Here is a 24,772-nt window from a genome sequence, read left to right on the forward strand (position 1 = left end):
AGGTTCTTTTCCACAATTGAGTTATGCATATGGGCCATAGAAGCCTCTGTACAATGCCATCTTTTCACTTAGCTGAGATGGCCATTACAGCACTTGTCCTATCTCTCTCCCCCACCCCTCCCAGCCTTTCCATTGAAGTATGGGGTTTATGAAAAAAAAATTTTCCCTCCTTCATGCTCCGCCCTTGGACCTCATTCATAAAAGATGTGGGTCAAATATTCCACTGACAAATTTGTACAACATTGAGTGCAGATTAGCCTGTAGATAAATTGTAATTTTCACTATCTCTCTATATAAAAGGCAACACCAACGTTCTATGAAGCCTCCAGCCGGAAGTGTGAAGGGGGCGAGATATCCGGTTTCCCTATGAGTGTCTGCCCCGCCCTCTCTGTAACACAGTCAGTGAAGGAAAACAGCAGAGCACGAAATCAAATCGCTGGCTCTGTAACAGTGAAGGACTCAGAGGGGGGGAGGGGAGAGAGGCCAGAGGGCAGGGACACACACACTCCCACATGCACAGAGAAGAAAACATTGCTAGCCCCCGTTTCATTTGCATCAGAAACGGGGCTGTTTTACTAGTTGTATATAAAATGGAAAAATAGAAATCACAGCCTACTGTTAAAAATATTGCTTCCTCATAACCTGTAAGGGTTTTTCTTTCTGATGATGCTTTTACCTTTGTTGCATAGTTTGAACAGTGAAATCGCACCTGATTCAAACAAGAGTTGAGTTTTGTTCTGCTAATTGCCCATAAAAGAAGGATTTCAAGAGAGATAGTTCACTGGAGGTTAAGAAGCTTCATTTTCACAGCAAGTGACACACTTGTTTACCCAGCTCATCCTTCACATTTGGAAGCATTGGCTAACAGTCTGGCTAGGGCTGTTTACCTGCACCGTTTAACTTCCTTTCTTTTAACAAGCAAATTGTCGCTGACTTGCTTCATTAATCCTTGGTGCTGTTTGATTGACCGATGCGCAGTACATCTCCATTTCTCTCCCCACGCAGCAGTACACCTATAATGCTCACACGATAAATGCAGTGAAAGGTTACATCTATAAGCAATTGATCTGATTGATTTGCTCTCAGACAGTATATACTATTTGGGATTGTGTTTACTCTTACAGCTTTGAAATATTGACAAATTTGCCAACATTGGTACTTCAGGATAGCAGGAGAGATGTTAACTTAGTCATGAAAATGAACAGAATGGTGAAGGCTTAGAGCTGCGGGTTGGTTACTCATCATTCTGTTGAATTTGTTCTGGAGAAAACTGGATTTCTTTGCAAGTTCTGAAACCTACTACTGCTACTATTTAGCATTTATATAGCGCTACAAAGCGTACGCAGTGCTGCACAAACATAGAAGAAAGACAGTCCCTGCTCAAAGAGCTTACAATCTAATAGACAAAAAATAATAAAGCAAGCAAATCAATTAATGTGTAGAGGTGAGAGGAGGGTAGGTAGAAGCGAGAGATTACAAGTGGTTACAAGTCAAAAGCAATGTTAAAGAGGTGGGCTTTCAATCTAGATTTAAAGATGGTCAAGGATGGGGCAAAGACGTAGGGGCTCAGGAAGTTTATTCCAGGTGTAGGGTGCAGCGAGACAGAAGGAGCAAAGTCTGGAGTTGGCAGTAGTGGAGAAGGGAACAGATAAGAAGGATTTATCCATGGATCAGAGCACACGGGAAGGGGAGTAGGGAAGGATGAGTGTGGAGAGATACTGGGGAGCAGCAGAGTGAATACATTTATAGGTTTGTAGAAGAAGTTTAAACAGATGCGAAAATGGATAGGGAGCCAGTGAAGCGACCTGAGGAGAGGGGTAGTATGAGTAAAGCGACCCTGGCGGAAGACGAGACGGGCAGCAGAGTTTTGAACCGACTGGAGAGGGGAGAGGTGACTAAGTGGGAGGCCAGCAAGAAGCAGATTGCAGTAGTCTAAACGAGAGGCGACAAGGATGTGGATGAGGGTTCTGGTAGAGTGTTCAGAAAGACAGGGGCGGATTTTACGGATGTTGTAAAGAATTTATTTGTACTATCTGAGGGTGAGGTTTTGGTGATGCTGAAGGTTCTTATGTGTGACATCTCCTTTAGGTAGTCCTTGTATTGGGGCCTGATTATTGTCAGAGCCAATTTTATTGTTTTTCTCCTAGCAATTTCATCAAAAGAAAACGGGCATTTTTAAGGATAGGAGTTTTTCCATTTTACTGTTTGTTACTTTACACAAAAAACATTTTGTGCATCCAGTCTGCCACAGCAGCTGTTAACCTTTCCAGTTTCTCCAAGGCCCTCTTATGCTGCTGGGGACATCTTTCCTCCCTGGCCTCGATCAGCCAGTGCAGATGACACCTCTCTCCATCGTGGGCTTGACGTGCCCCTGCTACTGCCACTACCTCCCTCCTGTCCTACCCAAGGCCCAGTGCCCAATGAGCTACTTCTTGCTATCTCTCTACAGCTCTGATCTGCCATGGCAACCAATAATATTGCATTATTCTGGCAAATGCAGGTGATTTTATATTTTTTCGTCACTTATCGTGCTTTCAGTAAATTAGTTTTTCTTCATTCAACATGATACCTTTAATTTCAGCAATGTTCTGAGCTACCACATTGATGTACTGTGAAGGAGCATTGAAATCCTGTTTAGTATTAATTTTTTTAAATTGAATATTGTGGACTATTTTTTTGTACTCTGGTAATTTAAAGGTTGGGTTTTATTTTAAATTTCTTTATTAATTTTGATTTAAACAAAGATAACACTCTTTGAATGATACATCAAATGTTTTTAAATAAGAACTTTAAAGTAAATTATTCCAGATATTAAATTCCTAAAGGAATTTATACAAACATTGATTTTCAGCAGTCCACAAATTAGAGAGAGTCCAATTGTCACCAAAGGAAGTTGGTTAAAGTGGAAATAATTGAAATTTAAAGTTAGAGCAGGCGGTTTCTAAATTTACATCTTGACTATAATTCCAACATTTATTTGGTCAGTTCTTTTTTCCCATGCATAAGTAAGAATCTAGACAATTGTTCAGGTTCATAAAATATATATCTGTTATTCTTGAAAAAAATTAAACATTTGCATGGAAACCTTAATTGAAAAATAGCTTCTATTTCCACTGATTTCTGCTTCAATTCCAGAAATTTCTTTCTCTGCTGAGTCCATTTAGAAATATCTGGGAACATCAAAATCTTATCTCCCATAAACTGAGGCTGTAAATTCTTAAAATACAATCTTAATAAAGCCTCTTTATCTTGTATAAAGACAAAGGAAATTATCAAAGTAGCACGAGTTTTAATTTCTTCCTGAGATTGCTCCAATAATCCGGATATATCCAGAGATTCAGAAGATGTTTGTAACTCAGTAGGAGCTGATTGAGAATTTCTCCCTTGTAATTTAAGGTAATATATTTTTTGCAGTGGAGGTAAAGAATCTACTGGATATTTGTAAATCTCCTTCAGAAGTTTATTAAACAGCTCTCTAGCAGACATATACTGTGTTTGAGGAAAGTTTAATAAGCGTAGATTTAAATTTCTTGAAGAATTTTCCAGAGTTTCAAGTTTTCTATGGATAATCAAACGATCTCCTGCCATTTGAGATTGCTGTTCTTGAATTTTTACTATATCCGTTTCCATTGCAACTTGTTTAACCGAAATCGCTTCAACTTTTTCTTTAAGGTCTTTTACTTGTCTAGAATTATTCAATGAAACTGAAATAAAAGAAGTACAGACCTTGTGTAGGGCTTCAAGAGCCATCCAAATAGAGTCCAGGGATATTTCCTGGGGTTTCACCAGGGGCTGAATCGCCATCGCACACAACGAGGCTTCCTCCTCGAGACTACCATTCCGGGTCCCCCTCGTTGTCGTTTCTCCTAATGCCGATCCTGGCGAAACCTGGATATCCCCCAACAGAGACAGATCTTCCGCCATCTTTTTCGACGGGGTCTGCCGTCCCTTCGGGTCTATACTTTCACTCGGTACTCCGACCCCGTCTACTTGTGGCGGTGGGGGAGCTATAGGTCCTTGTGGGCTGAGCGAAGTTTCGCTCTCCAGGCCGGGGCTCTTCCCCGCCCTGGCAGCAGAAACGCCCATCGGCGTAGAAACCAAAAAAGCAGAAATGGAAGTTTGCCCCAAAGAGGGGGTTTCCAGCCTAGAGAGGGACAGTCCCTTCGGCTTGCCCTTTCTTTTTGGCATGCTCGTGGAATCAGAAAGAGAGTAGGAAAATGGAACTCAAGCAGAGCGTTCCACTCCTGCTTCCTGCTCGATCGCCATCTAAAGGTTGGGGTTTAAAAGAGGTAAGGTAGGTTTATTGATAAAGACAGAATTAAAAAAAAAAAACTTTATTAACTAGTCTCCTTACCCTTTCCCCTATAGTTTCTAAAGCTTGAACTACAGTATTAACAGATAGGCACAGCAGGGCCTAGTTCAGCCTTTATTCCCACCCACTCTCCCCAACTCCTGCTAGTCTTAACTAATAGTCAATTATTCTAATTAGTATAACAAAAGGGGAGTTTTCATTAGAGTGTTAATTACATTTAATTATATTCTGAGAAGCAAATAAATCACATAATGCACCATATAATCTTAAGGTTCTTTATATTAATCTTACATACCTAGTACCTTAAGAAGTTTAACACAATAATCCTAAGATGCAGACAACAGTCCCAGCAGCAAGAGGGGTGCTGTCCAGTCTTTTGCACTGAGTGTCACATGTATTATTATTTCCCAGTTGGCAAGAGGTTATATGGTGTGCTCGATGCAAAGAGCTCCTAGCTCTCAGAAAATGATTTTGTTCTCTTGAGGCTGGAGTAGCAGATTTGGAGGAGCTGAGGGAGACAGAGATACATAGAAGAGGCCTACAGGGACTTTGTAAATAAGTCCCATTTCCAGTCTGGCAGCCCCTGTGCTACCTTAGAAGAGGATGGTCTCCTAGAAGGAGAACATCACCCTAGTGAAGTAGGAAGTAGTCCTGTAACCAGGACCTGCCCACCAGGCGATGCAGTATTCTCTCGCACTGAGGATATGTCTCCAGCAGCTTCTTCCCAGAAGGGAAGGGTGAGGACAGCTGTTGTAGTTGGTGATTCGATCATTAGACATGTAGATAGCTGGGTGGTTGGTGGGCATCGTTACTTGCCTGCCTGGTTTGAAGGTGGCAGACCTCATGCACCACCTAAAGATTTTAGATAGTGCTGAGGAGGCACCTGATGTCTTGGTACATGTGGGTACCAATGACATAGGAAAATTTGGGTAGGAGATTCTGGAAGCCAAATTTAGGCTGTTAGGTAGAAAGCTTAAATCCAGATCCTCCAGGGTAGCATTTTTGGAAATGCTTCCCATTCTAAGTGCAGGACCCAAAAGGCAGGCAGTGCTCTGCAATCTCAATGTGTGGTTGAGATGATGGTTCAAGGATGAGGGATATAGATTTGTTAGGAACTAGACAACATTATGGGGAAAGAGGAACCTGTTTCAAAAGGATGGACTCAACTGGGATGGAACAAGGCATCTGGCACTAACTTTTCAAAAGGAGAACATCTTTTAAATTAAAATGGGAGGGGGGGGGGGGGGGGAAGCTGACAGTTGCCCACGAGCGCATAGTTCAGTGTGGAGTATCCTTGAAAGATACTATTGAAACATGACATTTAGGGAATCCCAATAGAGCGGTTTCAATAATGATGAAAGAAAACCAAGAGTGTTTCATAGGAGGACAGAGTAAAGGATGCAGATTATCCCAGTCAACTTCAAAGCAGCTTGTAGATGCTAGGAAAACACACAATTTGAAGTGTCAATCTACAAATTCTAGAAGCCTAAAAATAACTTTTTCAGGTACATCAGAATCAGAAAGCCTGTGAGGGAATCTGTGGGACTGTTAGAGCAGGTGGGGGGAAGAGGGGTTGGTGGTTGGGAGGTGAGGATAGTGGAGGGCAGACTTATATGGTCTGTGCCAGAGCCGGTGATGGGAGGCGGGACTGGTGGTTGGGAGGCGGGAAGTACTGCTGGGCAGACTTATACGGTCTGTGCCCTGAAAAAGACAGGTACAAATCAAGGTAAGGTATACACATATGAGTTTATCTTGTTGGGCAGACTGGATGAACCATGCAGGTCTTTTTCTGCCATCATCTACTATGTTACTATGTTATGAAGGAGCAAAAGGGGCATTCAGGGAGGCCACATAGCGGAGAGATTGAATGAATTCTTTGCTTCAGTCTTTACAGAAGAAGATATAAGAGATTTACCTGTACCGGAAATGGTTTTCTTGGGTGACGATGCGGAAGAACTGAAAGAAATTTTGGTTAACCTGGAGACGTACTGAGCCAAACTGACAAGTTAAAGAGTGATAAATCACCAAGACTGGATGGCATACACCCCAGGGTACTGAAAGTGGAGTGGAGGAGTGGCCTAGTGGTAATGGTGGCGGACTTTGGTCCTGGGGAACTGAGGAACTGAGCTCTATTCCCACTTCAGGCACAGGCAGCTCCTTGTGACTCTGGGCAAGTCACTTAACCCTCCATTGCCCCATGTAAGCCGCATTGAGCCTGCCATGAGTGGGAAAGCGCGGGGTACAAATGTGACAAAAAAGAAAGAACTCAAGCATAAAATTGCTGATCTTTGCTGATCTGTAACCTGTCATTAAAATCATCCATAGTACCTGAAGATTGGAGGGTGGCCAATGTAACGCCAATTTTTTAAAAGGTTTCCAGGGGTGATCTGGGAAATTACAGACTGGTAAGCCTGACTTCAGTGCTGGAGAAAATAGTGGAAACTATTATAAAGAATAAAATTACATAGGCAAACATGGTTTAATGGGACAGAGTCAGCATGGAAGCCAATTTGCTTCATTCCTTTGAATGCATAAATAAACATCTGGATAAAGGTGAGCTGGTTGATGTAGTGTATCTGGATTTTCTGAAAGCTTTTGACAAAGTTCCTCATAAGAAACTCCTTAGAAAATTAAAGTGTCATGGGACGGGATGCAATGTTCTTCTATGGATTAGGCTATTGGACAGAAAACAGAGGGTAGGGTTAAATGGCCATTTTTCTCAGTGGAGGAGAGTGAGTAGTGGAGTGCCACAGGGATGTGTACTGGGACTGGTGCTATTTAACATTTATAAATGATCTGGAAAACTGAACGAGTGAGGTGATTAAATTTACAGATGATACAAAACTATTCAAAGTTGTCAAAACACATACGGATTAATGAAAAATTGCAGGAAGGCCTTAAGAATCTGGAAGACTGGGCATCCAAATGGCAGATAAAATTTAGTGTGAACAAATGCAAACTGATACACAGTGGGAAGAATAATTTGAATCATAGTTACCTGATGCAAGGCTCCACCTTAGGAGCCAGTACTCAAGAAAAAGATATAGGTGTCATTGTAGACAATACAATGAAATCTTCTGCTCAGTGTGTCGTGGTGGCCAAAAAAAGCAAACAGGATACTTGGAATTATTAGGAAAGGGATGCAAAATAAGACCAAGAATATTATAATGCCTCAGTATCGCTCCAAGGTGCAACCTCACCTTGAGTATTACGTTCAATTCTGATCGCCGTATCTCAAAAGACATATAGCGGAATTAGAAAAGGTTCAAAGAAGAGCGACCGAAATGATAAGAGGATGGAATTCCTCCCATATGTAGAAAGGCTAAAGAGGTTGGGGAGTTCCATCCCCTTTATCGTTTTGAATAGACTTCCTGAGTCGGTAAGTGATGCTCCATCTCTGGCCCTATTCAAACCCAGGCTAAAAGCCTACCTTTTTGAGGCTACTTCTTACATCATAACCTCTCATTTGCCTGTTTAATACCCATGTTATTTTTTAATCTTTATATCTTACTAGTAAAACATGTCCGTTTCTGGAGCAAATGAAACAGGTGCTAGCAAGGTTTTCCTCCCGAACCCCCCCCTCCCTACCCACCCCTTCGGCATTGTGAAGCCACTGACCGCCATTGCTCCGCACCTCGTCAACGCATGCCACCTTCATCTCCTGAGTCGTGAAGCCACTGATGCCATTGCTCCGCCCTCGCTCTGTGACGTCATTGCTCCGCCCTCGACGTCATCACGTTTGACGCGAGGGCGGGGCCCAGAGACACCACCACGAACCCTTCGAACCCGAAGGAAGTGACACTGACGTCACTGTCCTCAGAACATTGAGGGTGAGTTTTATTATATAGGATTTGTCCTTTTTGTCTTATACAGATTATGAGCTCTGTTGAGTAGGGATTCTCTCATTCGTTTTTCTACTGCGCTGAATATGTCTAGTAATGCTATTGAAATCAGTAATAGTAGTGGTAGCAGTACTGTTAAAGTAACAGGTCTGTAGTTATCTGCCTCTTGCTTATTCCATTCTGTTCACAGAACAATACAAATGCGACTATAATATATTGTAGAATTTAATGAAAAGAATTGAAGTCGGAATATAAAGCTCTACGTGCTTCCAGTCTCCTGTGAGGGGATGTGCTCATTAGATTTCTTGACCTTCTTCAGTATCCCGAGGTGTACATGGTCTGATTCCGTGACCTTATTGAATTGTATGATTCCAGTGCCGTCAGCTCCATAAGCTGGGTTTACAGTCACTTCAGGTTAATACCGTTCTCATCCTAGATCTCGTTCCCTTTTTTCTGTAATTACAATGTTAATGAACTTAGGTAAGATTTTTCTCCCTTTTGCATAGTTGTCACACTTTTTTTTTCTTCATCTTATTTTCCCTTTTGTTTTCATCTCTTGCTTTTAAATCTAAATAAGGATTTTTTTTCTCCTCTTTTAATCAATTGGGCAGTTGTCTCCTCTGTTTGAGCCTTTGTTCTAACTACCCTTCCTGCCTCCCTTTCTTTTTTAATAATGATGTAAAATGATACTCACCATTCAGCTTGTCCTCACTGACTATGCTTTTTTTTCCTGAAAGCTAATCTCATTTCTCTATTTGTGTTACATCCTTAAAGAACCCGTCTCTTGTTTATTTTTCCTTTACTTTGCCTAACACCAGTGGCGTTCCTAGGGGGGCTGACACGTGGGGCGGATCGCCGATGCGCCCTGCCCCCTGGGTGCAGCGCCCCCCCCCCTGATACAGCGCGGACCCCCCCTGGCGAAAGGGCACCCCCCCCCCCCACGGGTGCATGCCGCTGGGGTGGGTGATGCCGTGCGTGCCTGTCCTCCATTGTTCTATGCTTCTTCTCTGCCCCGGAACAGGAAGTAACCTGTTCCAGGGTAGAGAAGAAGCATGGAACAACAGAGGACAGGCACGCGCGGCACCCCCCCCAGCGGCGTGCACCCGGGGTGGACCGCACCCACCGCCCCCCTAGGAACGCCACTGCCTAACACAGAAATGTGTTACCTTCTGAATGCTTCATTTTGTGGCAAGCCAAAGTTCCCCTGTAATCTTCAGTTTTTAGAATCCCTAGAGGGTCACCTCATCATTATTGCTCTTTTAAAGTCAGTTCTCTATTACTACTACTTATCATTTCTATAGTGCTACTAGACGTACGCAGCGCTTTACACTTGAACATGAAGAGACAGTCCCTGCTCGACAGAGCTTACAATCAAGTTAGGACAGACAAACAGGACAAATAAGGGATAAGGACAAAGAGTAGCAAGGTTCCGGAATCCCAAAGAGTAGCAAGATTCCGGAATCCCAAAGAGTAGCAAGATTCCGGAATCCCAAAGACTACTACTACTACTACTTATCATTTCTAAAGCGCTAATAGACGTACGCAGCGCTGTACACTTGAACATGAAGAGACAGTCCCTGCTCGACAGAGCTTACAATCTAATCAGGACAGACAAACAGGACAATTAAGGGATAAGGACAAGGAGAAGCAAAATTCCGGAATCCCAAAGAGTAGCAAGATTCTAGAATCCCAAAGAATAGCAAAGATTCCGGAATCTCAAAGACTACTACTACTAATCATTTCTAAAGTGCTAATAGACGTACGCAGCGCTGTACACTTGAACATGAAGAGACAGTCCCTGCTCGACAGAGCTTACAATCTAATTAGGACAGACAAACAGGACAAACAAGAGATAAGGGAATATTGAAGTGAGGATGATAAAATAAGGGTTCTGAACAAGTGAATAAGGGTTAGGAGTTAAAATCAGCATAAAAAAGGTGGGCTTTTAGCTTAGATTTGAAGACGGCCTGAAGTGCAAGACCCTCATCTTAATAGGGTTCACTTTAGATGTGAATTTAATATTGAACCATGTTATAGTACTAAGTAAATCCTAAATTTTCCTTATGATAGGGTCAGTGACAGTGTCTCTATTCATCCAGTGTAGCCTCCCCTTTAATGGGCTTTTTCACTAGTTTGTCTGAGGAACAACACTTGTAGGACATCTCAGTTGGCATCTACTAGACAGAATTCATTCAAAAGCAGGGCCTTCCCGTTCTACACCATCCTCTTCATGCATTTTAACACGTCTAAATCAGGGACGTAGCCAGACGAGGTGGGGGGAGGCACATTTTGGTCCACCGCCCTGCCGCTCCCCACCCACTGCTGCCACTCTACATCTTGGCTGGTGGGAGTCCCCAACCTCCGCCAGCTGAAGCCTTCGTCCAGTTCTGGTCTCCGGTGCTGCCGCATTTGCAGCCCTGATCTCTCTTCCCCTCGCGTCCGGCGCACTCCTTTTAGTGAAACTGAGCATGCTCAATTTCACTAAAAGGAGCGTGCTGACGTGAGGGGAAGAGAGAGCAAGACAGACAATGCGGCAGTGCCGGAGACCAGCACTGGACGATAGCTTCAGCTGGTGAGGGTTGGGGACCCTCCCCGCCAGCCAAACCAGGGGCCCAGAGCAAATTTGGGGGGGGGGCCCAGGCCCCCCTGGCCCCATGTAGCTACACCACTGGTCAAAATCCACCTCCTTCCCATGTGCTTGAGGTCCATATAATGCTCTCATCACGTACACGGAATTTCTCTTAGATTCTTTCCTGCAACCCACAGTAATTCATCATTTCCTTCTTCATTTCAGTGGCTTCTGTTATGTCCCTGACATAAAGAACTGCGCTTCCAGTCTTTTCTCTGCTTTTTCTTTTTTGAAGAGACTTTTGTTTTAAATTATTTTTTATTATTTTGGCACATTTATAACCCGCTGGTCATCAGAAATAGCCCCCAGCATGGAACAGCAAGCCTCACAAAATACAATAAAACATGCAGAAGAACAAATTACAGCCTGGGGTGATCACGTCCCAAACCTGGTTTCCATTATACCGAGACTGGTTGATTGTAATTATATCCAAGTCAACAGCCTCCAACTTTCTGATTTTGTTAACAGTATTTGCATACATTGCTCTGCAGTACGTCCTATGGACATACTGAGGTTTAACACACGCCAGTTCTTGCACTGAATCCCCCATTCTGCAGGGAAGGGTCACAAATAGTGAAGTATCCCATCTTTTCGGATTCATTTTTGCTAAGAGTTGGTTTGCAGGATTACTCCTGTTCATTATGGATAAACAGAATGATTAAAAAGGATTTTCTGTTTTTTTGCCTTGTACAACTGTCGTAGTTTCCTTACAGTTGGATGGTGATACAGTTGTCAACGATTAAATATTTGTGAAATATTCACTCCCAGGTGTCAGTAAATTTACAAACAGGCTTCTTGAGGCAGTGCTGAATGCTATAGTAATTCCATTTCTCCTGTTCCCGTCTTTCTCCCTCTCTGCCCAGCTCTGGCAGCTCCTGCAGTGCTTAATGAGAGTTTCATTTCTCCACGCCAAGTCCCAGGTTTGTGTGAGGGTGGGGAGAACGTTTATCTTGCCGGAGCTTGTGTTCCTTTAATAACCCCACATCATTACAGGGCCTTCACAGTCAGAGCCTTCAACTGTCTGGGAGCTTCCACTAGGCACCCAGGCTGATTTAGGCATGACCTGGGCATAATTGCAGTGTTTGCTGGGGAATTGAGCAATACTTTTTATGCTGAGACGGGAATCTATAATTTGTTTGTACCACTTTGATTACTTCAGTTTCATTAAGTTTGGGAGCAAGATTATTTTTCTTTTGATCTTGGAAAAAGTTGCAGAGATGTACCAGAGTTTTGTTACGGTATTGTATTAATAAAGTTGCATAGTGCACAGCTGTGTTTTTATAAATATATATATAGTTATGCATAAAGAACAAGTTGATTACATCATAATGATTTTTACATGTTGCGTTTGTGCATGATAGCAATTAAATATCTACTCGGCTAATTTGAAAGAAGCTCAGAATTGCTTAAGCGATTTATGCATTTAGGAGAACTTTTAACAAGGCGCAGTAGGTCTAATGTGGGCCTACCGGCAACTAAAAGGGTACTACCATGGGATGCACTGAGGTATCCCGTGGCCGTTTTCCACTTGGCGCACACTTAATCCTGCGGTGTAAAATGATTTTTTTAGTTTTCCAGCGCGGGAGGCGTTCCCATGGTCAGAGAATAGGCGCACCTGCACATGAAAAAAGATCTGAAGAAGCTGGAAGAATGGTCTAACATTTGGCAATTAAAATTCAATGCGAAGAAATGCAAAGTGATGCACTTAAGGAGTAGAAATCCAAGGGAGGCGTATGTGTTAGGTGGGGAGAGCCTGATAGACACGGACGGGGAGAGGGATCTTGGGGTGATAGTATCTGAGGACCTGAAGGCGAGGAAACAGTGCGACAAGGCGGTGGCCGTAGCGAGAAGGTTGCTAGGCTGTATAGAGAGAGGTGTGACCAGCAGAAGAAAGGAGGTTTTAATGCCCCTGTATAAGACGTTGGTGAGGCCCCACCTGGAGTATTGTGTTCAGTTTTGGAGGCCGTACCTTACGAAGGATGTTAAAAAAATGGAAGCGGTGCAAAGAAAAGCTACGAGAATGGTACGGGATTTGCGTTCCAAGACGTATGAAGGGAGACTTGCTGACCTGAACATGTATACCCTGGAGGAAAGGAGGAACAGGGGTGATATGATACAGACGTTCAAATATTTGAAAGGTATTAATCCGCAAACAAATCTTTTCCGGAGATGGGAAGGCGGTAGAACGAGAGGACATGAAATGAGATTGAAGGGGGGCAGACTCAGGAAAGATGTCAGGAAGTATTTCTTCACGGAGAGGGTGGTGAACGCTTGGAATGCCCTCCCGCGGGAGGTGGTGGACATGAAACGGTAACGGAATTCAAACATGCATGGGATAGGCATAAAGGAATCCTGTGCAGAAGGAATGGATCCACAGAAGCTTAGCTGAAATTGGGTGGCGGGGGGAAGAGGGGTTGGTGGTTGAGAGGCTAGGATAGGGGAGGGCAGACCTATACGGGGTCTGTGCCAGAGCCGGTGATGGGAGGCGGGACTGGTGGTTGGGAGGTGGGAAATACTGCTGGACAGACTTATACGATCTGTGCCCTGAAAAAGACAGGTACAAATCAAGGTAAGGTATACACATATGAGTTTATCGTGGGCAGACTAGATGGACGTGCAGGTCTTTTTCTGCCGTCATCTACTATGTTACTATGTTAATCGGGTAGCATAGGCATATTACTGCATGCTGCCTGATTAGCCCAGGAGCCGTTATTGTTTCTTAAATAGGTGGCGATAAGGGCTTCAGCAGTAATGGACACACGCTAATGGGACAATTAGCAGGCGGCCATTTTACCACCACAGCGCATAGAAAACCCACACGTTAACACCAGCGCCAGCCACGTTTTTTAGCAGACGAGTGGAAGAACTGTTGCTAGAGACTGTTGCCGCCAGGATCTTGTAGTAGATGAAATGCTGGTCTAAGAGCGGAAAGACCTAGGTTCAAATCCCTGTTTAGCTATGAAGCTGTACAGCCACCCTTCAGCCTATCTGGGCAGTACATATCTTTCTTGTTATTTTGGAGGATTTTTCTGAAAAGATGGCCATCTCTCCGATTCATACCCAAAAGTTATCTGCCTATGCAGTCATTTCTATGTGAGCCCCTTGAGGATTTATATAGTGGAGGTTTTTTTGTCCCTTTGGAGAACATATAGCAGCTCATAAAGCGCAAAAAAAAAAAAAAGTCTAAAAATGGAATAACAGGTACACTAAAGTGTATAATCAAACAAACAAAAAAAGTCCAAATTCGATAGTCGCTGAAAAGAAGACATTCCTCGTGGGCGTGACTTGGGCGGTGTTACGTGATGAACTTTTTTTTTGGCAGTAATGGATAGCGAAGCTACTTTTTGAGGACAGGGAAATAACTACTGTACCTGAATGTAAGATGCCTTGAAGTACTGGAAAGCCACGAGCTAAATACTACCTGACAAAATAAATAAAGATCTAAATGTCTGTGTTACGAAGGAGAGGCAGGAAAGGAGAGAGATTATAGAAACATTTAAATACCTTCAAATTACAAATATTCAAGAGCTGGGTCTTTTCCATTGAGAAGGAAGCTGGGTCTTTTCCATTGAGAAGGAAGCTCTGGAACAGTAAATCACGGGATGAGGGTGAAAGGGGATAGACTCGGGAATAATCTAAGGCATTATTTCTTTATAGAGAGGGTAGAGGATGTGTGGAAGAACCATCCAGTAAAGGTGATGGAGACGAGACAGTTAATGAATCATGGGTCAAGAACTGAGGATCTTTGAGGGAGAGGAAGGGGTCTTATTTATTTAGATTTTGCTCACACCTTTTTCAGTAGTAGCTCAAGGTGAGTTACATTCAGGTACTCTGGATATTTCTCTGTCCCAGGAGGGCTCACAATCTAAGTTTGTACCTGAGGCAATGGAGGGTTAAGTGAGTTGCCCAAGATCACAAGGAGCAGCAGTGGGATTTGAACCAGCCACCTCTGGATTACAAGACCGGTGCTCTAACCACTTGGCCACTCCTCCACTAGCAACATTCTGTGTAGAATCTCAAATAGTACCAACATTCCATGTAGAATCTCAAATATTTATTTAGATTTTGTTCACACCATTTTCAGTAGTAGCTCAAGGTGACTTACATTCAGGTACTCTGGATATGTTTCTGTCCCAGGAGTGCTCAAAATTTAAGTTTGTACCTGAGGCAATGGAGGGTTAAGTGACTTGCCCAAGATCACAAGGAGCAGCAGTGGGATTTGAACCGGCCACCTCTGGATTGCCAGACTGGTGCTCTAACCACTAGGCCACTCCTCCATATACCCCAGAGCGGTTAAGACACCCATGCAGCTTACTACAAAATAGGGATTAACAGTAGAAATTGGTAAAGATAATAAGTACTAAGCTAGTGGTTTGGATGGGCAGACTGAGTAAGCTGTGTGGGCTTTTTCTGCTGTCATTTTCTCTGTTTCTATAGTGATCAGTATCAACCAGTCTGAATTAACATTAATGATCTCCCCCCCCCCCATATGTTGTGTGTAATAACACCAGAACAATTGAACGTGGAATTAGAATTTGTGAAGAGGAGTGGGCAAATACATATTTAGCTGCAGTTAGTTTCTTGTAGGATAAAGTCTTTGAGTGCATTACAGGTCTCAACAGCGAGCACAGAAGTTTTGATGGAGATTTCTTTGCCCATGGAAAACGCAATCACAGAAAAGCTGCCCGTTTTGGAAATTTCGGTTTTGTCAACAAGTAAAAGAGGTAGTAGGGTCCTTTTCTGTTACCAGGCTGTGGTAGATTCATGTCACTTGAGATGAGAGAGCCGATGAATGGCATAAATGAAGAGACTGCTATGTTTAATATGAAGTGGAAGAGTGGCCTAGTGGTTAGGGTGGTGGACTTTGGTCCTGGGGAACTGAGGAACTGAGTTCAATTCCCACTTCAGGCACAGGCAGCTCCTTGTGACTCTGGGCAAGTCACTTAACCCTCCATTGCCCCGGGTACAGAATAAGTACTTGTTCAGAAGGAATGGATCCTCAGGAGCTTAGCTGAGATTGGGTGGCAGAGCCAGTGGTGGGAGGCGGGCCTGGTGGCTGGAAGGCGGGGATAGTGCTGGGCAGACTTATACGGTCTGTGGCGGGGCCGGTGGTTGGGAGGCGGGGAAAATGCTGGGCAGACTTATACGGTCTGTGCCCTGAAGAGGACAGGTACAAATCAAGGTGGGGTATACACAAAAAGTAGCACATATGAGTTTATCTTGTTGGGCAGACTGGAGATGGACCGTGCAGGTCTTTTTCTGAACCTGACTCTCAAGATTTCTGGCCTTCCCAGGTTGCAGGCACTGATGGTTGTAAAGTAAACAGCGGCTTGCTGTCTAAAACTTTTGGGGACACACTGGTTGAGAACCACTGCCTTAGAATAATGTCTACTTTCATTATATATGCGCTATTATTATTATTAACATTTGTATAGCGTTACCAGATGCACGCAGCGCTGAACACCTGACACAGAGAGACAGTCCCTGCTCGATAGAGCTTACAATCTAAAAATACAGACAGACAAGACAATTAAGGGCGAGGTAAGTGCTGGGTGGGAAGGAACAAAGGGAGGTAATTGAGTAGTGGTTAGGAGCGAAAAGCAGTGGTGAAAAGGTGGGTTTTCAGCATAGATTTGAAAACAGGTAGAGATGGAGCTAGGCGTACAGGCTCAGGAAGTCCATTCCAGGCATAAGGTGCCACGAGGGAAAAGGAACGAAGTCTGGAGTTAGCAGTGGAGGAGAAGGGGGACGACAAGAGAGATTTGTCCAGCGAGCGGAGATTACGGGGAGGAATGTAGGGAGAGATGAGAGAGGAGAGGTAATGGGGGTCTGCAGAATGGATGCATTTAAAGGTCAGTAAGAGACGTTTGAACTGTACGTTATAGGGAATAATCCTTGAGCAAATAGTTATGTTTTTGGCTACCAGGATGCTTCCATGTCCATCAGTTGCCCATCCCATCACTCTAGCATGTGTGAAAATGCCACTCCTGGTCTCTTTTGTTTTCCTTCAAGATAAAGAGGCTTTACTTAGAATATGTTTGCGTCAAACCGCCTCAGTTACTTTTGCTGGAGAAGGAATCCGTATATTTCCTGATGTTTCCATACGGATACAGGAGAGGAGGAGAAAGTTTCTTTCTATTCGGCAGGAAGCGTTGACTTTGGGTTAAGGTTTCCATGTAAACAGATAATAGTATTTTTCTCTTTTTTGAACCTTCACAGCTTTATTCCTTTTTAGATACCAGAACTTCAAAGTAAGTTCCTTGTTGAATATTGGATGCTGAAGATATAGGTGCTGTCTAGTTTGCTTTTAGTTCACACCCCCCCCTCCTTATTTGTGGACTAAAGCCTGTACATTCCTTTACATAGTATTATTTTCTTTGACAAAGTTTATCTTGGGATGGTATAACTATACACAGTAACATAGTAGATGACGGCAGAAAAAGACCTGCACGGTCCATCCAGTCTGCCCAACAAGATAAACTCATATGTGCTACTTTTTGTGTATACCTTACCTTGATTTGTACCTGTCTTTTTCAGGGCACAGACTGTGTAAGTCTGCCCAGCACTATCCCCGCCTCCCAACCACCCGCCCTGCCTCCAACCATCGGCTCTGGCACAGACCGTATAAGTCTGCCCAGCACTATCCCCGCCTCCCAACCACCCGCCCTGCTTCCAGCCATCGGCTCTGGCACAGACCGTATAAGTCTGCCCAGCACTATCCCCGCCTCCCAACCACCCGCCCTGCCTCCAACCATCGGCTCTGGCACAGACCGTATAAGTCTGCCCAGCACTATCCCCGCCTCCCAACCACCCGCCCTGCCTCCAACCATTGGCTCTGGCACAGACCGTATAAGTCTGCCCAGCACTATCCCCACCTCCCAACCACCAGCCCTGCCTCCCACCACCGGCTAAGCTTCTGGGGATCCCTTCCTTCTGAGCAGGATTCCTTTATGTTTATCCCACGCATGGTTGAATTCCGTTACAGTTTTCTTCTCCACCACCTCCCGCGGGAGGGCATTCCAAGCATCCAGCACTCTCTCCGTGAAAAAATACTTCCTATAATTTATATAAATTTAAACAAAAAGTATTTTCAGTAAGCTTTTTGTGCATGCTAAGTGCATGTTATTTATATATTTGCATTTTTTTCTGGGGGGGGGGGGGGGGGTGCTCCCACATCATACGCATTCTAGTGCAAACATAAGTGCACAACCTGAGAAAGAAGTACTTGAAAATGTCCCATCTCCTGGGCACGCTAGATATGGGCTTAGTGTGCAGAAGAGTCCCATGTTAGCCCGTTTCCTAGTTCACTTTAGCACACATACCTCATAATGGAGTTAGAGAAGACTGATAAAAAGCATTAAAGGTATGGAATAACTCCCTTATGAAGAAGGTTTTACAGGCTAGGGCTCTTTATGTCGGAGAAAGGGACATCTGCAAAGGTACATGATAATGAGGGGTTCCAAAATCTTGAGTAGTGTAGAACAAATGGGTAAGAAATGAATTTTTTCACACTTTTAAATAGCAGTAGAACCAGTCATACGATAAGACTTTTAATACAAGTAGATTTATAATAAATGCTGCAAACAAGTTTTTCAGTTGGCAATAATTAAACTATTGAAATTGCTTCCAGGAACTGTGGCCAATGCTAGTAATAGAGCAGAGCCGAAGAAAGGTTTGAAATCATGCAATTAACTGTTTAATAGGATTGCCAACAGTTGTAGTCATATAAATATCTAAGCTCTAATCCCCTGAAGCTGATAAACATTTTTCAGACTTGGGAAGTATAAATTCATTTTGGAAGAAAGGCAAGAGAGGGGGAGATATGATAGAGACGTTTAAATATCACTGTTGGCATAAATGCACAGGAGGCGAGTCTTTCCGTTGAAAGGGAGCTCTGGAATGAGGGGCATAGGATGAAAGCGAAAGGGTCTAGACTCGGGAGTAATCTAAGGGAAATTCTACTTTATGGAAAGGGTGGTGGATGTGTGGAACAACCTCCCGGTGGAGGTGGTGGAGACAAAAGCTGTATCTGAATTCAAGAAAGCATAGGACAAGTATGTACGATCTCGAAAGGAAGGGATAGTAGCTGGTATGGATGGGCAGACCTGATGGGCCAAATGGTTTTTTATCTATGACCTCACGCTTCCTGGGGATGAACAACATGGAATAGGCTTTCCTATTTGCGATCCGCCAGGTACTTTTAGGTAACCCGAACCGTTGGAGAAAAGATGCTAGCCTCTATGGTCTGCTGGTCTTTCTCAGCATGGCATATTTTATATTCTTAATCCGATTAAGCAGCTAAGATATACTCATAACACCCCTCTCCTCAAATCACTTCATTGGCTTCCGATCAGATATCGCATACAATTCAAGCTCCTCCTCCTTACCTACAAGTGCACTCAGTCTGCGGCTCCTCACTACCTCTCCACCCTCATCTCCCCCTATGTTCCCGCCCGTAACCTCCGCTCACAGGACAAAGCCCTTCTCTCAGTACCCTTCTCCACCACTGCCAACTCCAGGCTCCGCTCATTCTGCCTTGCTTCACCCTATGCCTGGAACAATCTTCCTTCACCCATACGCCATGCCCCCTCCCTACCCATCTTCAAATCTCTGCTTAAAACTCACCTCTTCAATGCTGCCTTCAGTGCCTAACCGCTCGAGAAATATAAAATGCCCCAATCTATCCACCCTATCAGATTAACTGTTCACTCGTCCTCTAGATTGTTCACTTGTCTTTAGATTGTTCTCTTGTCTTTTAGATTGTAAGCTCTTTGAGCAGGGACCGTCCTTCTATGTTTAAATTGTACAGCGCTGCGTAACCCTAGTAGCGCTTTAGAAATGCTAGTTAGTAGTAGTTAGTAAGATAAAAGTTGTAGCGTTTGCTGTGTTATTGTTTGTAGTGTAATGTACATTGCTTTACTATCATTCTTGTTTTGCACCATGTGTGTGTTATTAATGCAGTATATTTTCATTATAGTTGTTGCTTTTTTTAAAATTTTGGTACTTAGTGTATCTTAAGCATGTAAATTAGTAGCATCAATGCAGTGGACACTCAATTAGAATAGAACAAGGATTCCCCCATCTTTAATGTACATTGCAGCTAGGTCTTAGAAAGGGGCAACGCTGGAGGGAATTAATTATTTTTAAATTTAATAGGTTATATAAGATCATAAATGGGCTCCCTTATTACAGGAAGATTCTATCTGGTGGTTCAGTGATGTTTTAGAAACCACTCAACCTTTGCCCTCATTGCTTACAACAGCACTTCATCCTCTTGATGGAAATAATTTTCTTTTTAATTTATTGTAGCCCATATGATAAATAACATTCAATAATAACTCTTGATGATAAAAAATCACACCTGGATCACATATTGTCTTTTTTTTACTTAAAGAATCCTACAATTAAACAGATATGTAGTATTGTGTTATTTTTCTCATCTTACGAATGATTTTCTAAATTTATGCCAGAACAATAACATCTACAATCACATTTGCCTCATTAGTGAGGTTTTTTTAAAATTTTCTATTTTAGGACAATAAATTCAACACAACTGAAATAACTGATACAGATTGTACGTTATTTTTATTCCCTCTAAAATTGACTTAGAAACCTGTGTAACGTGGAGTTCTACATGAGATTCAGAAAGGAGAGGTGTGGTGTGGAGGGGCAGAGTATACAAAGGAAATACATACTTAGGATTAGTGAGGAAAGCTGAGAGTATGAACAGTGTTAATAGCACTGCAATGGGTTGTGCTGTATTTTTTTTATGATTAAATAGGAAACCATCTATAAATGTAAAGGCTGGTTATGTAGATGCATACACAAGGACTGAATAATAATATAGCTATGTTTTTATGCATGAATATAAGGGGTAATATTCAGCCTGTGGCAATGAGCGGCTTGTAAACTACTTCCAGCTGCAGCAGTGGCGTAGCTACGGATGGACCTGGGTGGGCACAGGTCCACCCAGTGGCAGCATCCCACATCAACATCTCTCCTCTTCCACGGTGTCCCGGCATCTACCCGCCCATCATTAAACCCCGTCCCTTCCCAGTGTACCTTACAGGCATCCCCGGCGCCTGCAGTGATTCAATTATTGCTACCTGCACCGGCCCTTCAGACTTCCATTGGCTGGGTCCCACCCTCGCTTTCTTCATTTCCTGTCTAGCGCATCCGGTCCTTGCTGCCTGATCTACTGGTTGGCTTTATGCAATGGTGTGCATTGACATTGGGGGTGCTTGTGCTTGCCCTGCCTCCCATTGTGGCCTCGCTTGGCCCTCCGACACCGATGCTGCATGTGGCTTTGGTTTCGACTTTCACCCAAGCTGGTACTCCCTTGGCATCGGTGGAGGAAGCTTCGCTGCAGTCGAGGCAGGAACTGACTTCTCAATGCCATTCCCAAGGACATGGGTCTTCCACGTCGAGGCAGGTTCAGTCTCGACACTCCCATCAGGAGGTATTGTCTGACACCGAAGAGGAGCGCTCATGGGATTCAGAAGAGGAACCAAGATACTTTTCCTCGGATGAGTCCTATGGAATTCCCTCTGAACCCTTCCCTCCACCTGAAAGGAGAAAGTCTTCTCTGGGAGAGTCTTTCATTCCCTTCTTTTGTCAAGGAAAGTGCTGATGCCATTCTATTTCCTTTGGAAGTGGAGGACAAGCCCAGGGCCAAGATGTTTGAGGTCCTGGACTACACATCTCTTCCTAGGGAGACTGTGACTGTCCCTCTCCATAAGTACTCCAGGAAGTCCTCGTTAGGAACTGGAAGTACCCTCTGTCGGTCCCGGTCATGCCCAAGAATATTGATTCCATGTACCTGGTTTTGATAAGCCTCAGTTGCCTCACAATTCCATGGTGGTGGAATTCGCTCTAAAAGAGCCAGGAGTTCCATGGACTATGCCTTGACTCCCCCAGGTAGAGAAGCTAGAGCCCTGGATTCTTTTGGGAGAAAGATGTACCAGGCTTCAATATTCATCTCCCAAATTTAATCATACCAGCTTTTCACGAGCGTCTACTTGCAAAACTCGATGCACAAGTTATAAGGTGGCCCCTTATAACCTCCGACTGGTGGGTTCTTCAAATAGTCCATCTCGGATACGCACTCGGTATCTAAAACCTCCAAATTGCCCACCTAAAACTCATTCATTCAGCTCTCAGCACAGGCAGGTACTTGCAGAGGAGCTCTCAGCTCTTCTGAAGGCCTGTGCAGTCAAGCCCGTTCCACCAGGGGAGGAAGGTCGAGGATTCTAATCCAGGTACTTTCTTGTGCAAAAGAAATCAGGGGGGGATGCATTCCATTTTGGACCTAAGGGCCATGAACAAATTCCTAGTCCAAAAAAAGATCAGGATGGTTTCTCTGGGCACCCTTCTCCCAATGATTCAGAAAAATGATTGGCTATGTTCTCTGGATTTAAAAGACGCATATACTCACATCCTGATACTTCCAGCCCACTGGAAGTATCTTCAATTTCGGCTGGGAACACATCAGTTTCAGTACCACATGTTTCCTTATGGCTTCACATCAGCTCCCAAGGTCTTCTCCAAATGTCTAGTGATAGTTGCAGCATTGCCACGCAGTCTGGGAGTCCATGTGTTCCTCTATATTGATGATTGGCTGGTAAAGAGCAGATCTTTGGATGGTGCTCAGAATCCATTTGAATGATTATTCGGGTGTTCGAGCTACAGGGGTTCGTTTTAAAGTACCCCAAGTCCCATCTTCGCCCTGTCCAGTGATTGGCGTTACTACTTCTACTACTAATCATTTCTATAGTGGTACACATTATATGCAGGTACTTTGTAAGTTTTTATACCTGCGGCGATGGAGGGTCACAAGGAGCTGCAGTGGGAATTGAACCCAGGTTGCCAGGATCAAAGCCTACTGCACTAACCACTCTTGAGAAATGAGAGAGGACACTCTTGTCGCACTTGCATCCAGGGTTTAAGCCTTTCAGCAGGTCACAGCTCGGCAGATGTCGAGATTGTTGGGCCACATGGCTTCCACAGTGTATGTTACACCCATGACACGTCTTCACATGAGATCAGCTCAATGAACCCTGACTTCTCAGTGGTATCAAGCCAAGGGGAGCCTGGAAGATATCATCCAAGTGTCCCCAAAGCTTGTGCGCTCCCTTCAGAGGTGGACCATTCGATCAAATTTGACTCTGGCTTCCATTCCAAATTCCTCAGCCTCAAAAGGTGTGGATGACGGATGCATCTCTCCTGGGGTGGGGGGCTCAGGTAGCTGGGCTTCACACCCAAGGTGTTTGGTCCACCCAGGAAATGAATCTTCAGATCAATCTCCTGGAACTCCAGGCTGTCCTTGGAGAGGGCCTGCTACAGTAAGTACCTTTGCTTTATTGGCTCTGATTAGAATTAAGTAAAATGTACGCATGTAAAATTAGGTTCAGGATATACGCCTAAAGTTTACACGCGTGTCAAAGGGAGTTCGGAAATAGGAGGGTTATGGGTGGATCAGAGGAGTTCCTTTCAGTTCTGCATTGTAATTATAGAATAAGGTAGGATCTGCACCTATTTATGCGCAAGTATTCATACCACATTTCCATTGGTGTAAATGTCCGTGCCTAAATGTACTTGCGGTTCCCTGGCAACAAATAGTTAAGTTCTGGAACTTGTTGCTGGAGGATGTGGTAACAGCAGTTAGCTTATCTGGGTTTAAAAAAAGGGTTGGACGAGTTCCTGGAGGAAAGGTCTGTAGTCTGCTATTGAGACAGACATGGGGAAGCCACTGCTTGCCCTTGGATTGGTTGCATGGAATGATGTCACAATTTGGGTTTCTGCCAGGATTGGCCACTGTTGCAAACAGGATACTGGGCTAGTTAGACCAATGGTCTGACCCAGGATGGCTGCTATTACGTTCTTATGGCATAAGTGCTATTCCTATAAACCATGTCTAACTTTAAGCGCGGTTTATAGAATAGCACTGGGGGAGGGGGGGCGCTTATTTTTTTGGAGCGTCATTTATAGAATTTAGTTTATTATGCGTAAAATTAAGAAATATCTGTTCTCTGTTAGACAAGTATTGTATATCCTTTGTGTGGTTTTATGGGAATAGAATTCTAACTTTTCAGTATGTTAGAAAGAGTATCTTGTTAGTGCCATGCTGATATCAGGCTGCCCCACACTGAAGATTTTGGCAGACTGGAGGGGTTAGTTGACTCTTTCTTACTGTCATTACCTGTCTGTATAGCTTGAGATGATGTACGCTTGAAGGAGTCAGAGCCATATAGAATAAGCAACGTGGGACAGGCTGTTACAGCTGAGATTATGATGAGATAATAAAAATAATACAGAAAATGACAGCGGATGATGACTGAATTGACTTATTCATTCTTCCCAATTGAACAGCTCTTTTCCAAAGCTTACTCAGTCCTTCAGCAGCAGTTTTAAGAAAAGCAGGTAGTGGCTCTTGGACTGAGTGTTCAACATAGTCATTAAAATGTTCAACGGAGGAGTGGCCTAGTGGTTAGGGTGGTGGACTTTGGTCCTGGGGAACTGAGTTCGATTCCCACTTCAGGCACAGGCAGCTCCTTGTGACTCTGGGCAAGTCACTTAACCCTTCATTGCCCCATGTAAGCCGCATTGAGCCTGCCATGAGTGAGAGAGCGCGGGGTACAAATGTAACAAAAAAAAAAAAAAATCATAGTCATTAAAATACCATGGACTTAGTGAGTTTGGGCACAGGAATAAGCTGCAGTATATAAATCTTGCCTTGATGAACAAAATTAATTGCATAATTCAAAACTGACAAAAAATGGACCCAGTGAGTTTTGGAAAAGCGCTCTTCAAATGTGACTTTTCCAGCTTGGGTAGATGAACATTTAAATTCATGTACTCGGCCCCTCACCAGTTCCCTATCTTCTGTCCTCTCGCTGCCCTCAGTTCCACTCCCAAGCTTGACCAGAATCTATAAATGTGCCATTTACCATCACCAGACCCTCTAGTTAAATTTTATGTTCAGTATTTTTA

At 43.8% G+C, this 24,772-nt stretch overlaps 1 protein-coding gene across 1 annotated transcript in view; it reads left to right on the forward strand.

Annotated features, from left to right (window-relative positions):
- MAD1L1 (mitotic arrest deficient 1 like 1) overlaps nucleotides 1–24,772 on the forward strand; it is a 1,314,438-nt gene that overhangs the window by 461,661 nt on the left and 828,005 nt on the right. The window lies entirely within an intron of this gene.

The sequence above is a fragment of the Microcaecilia unicolor genome, chromosome 8 (assembly GCF_901765095.1).
Source record: "Microcaecilia unicolor chromosome 8, aMicUni1.1, whole genome shotgun sequence".
Classification (NCBI taxonomy): domain Eukaryota; kingdom Metazoa; phylum Chordata; class Amphibia; order Gymnophiona; family Siphonopidae; genus Microcaecilia; species Microcaecilia unicolor.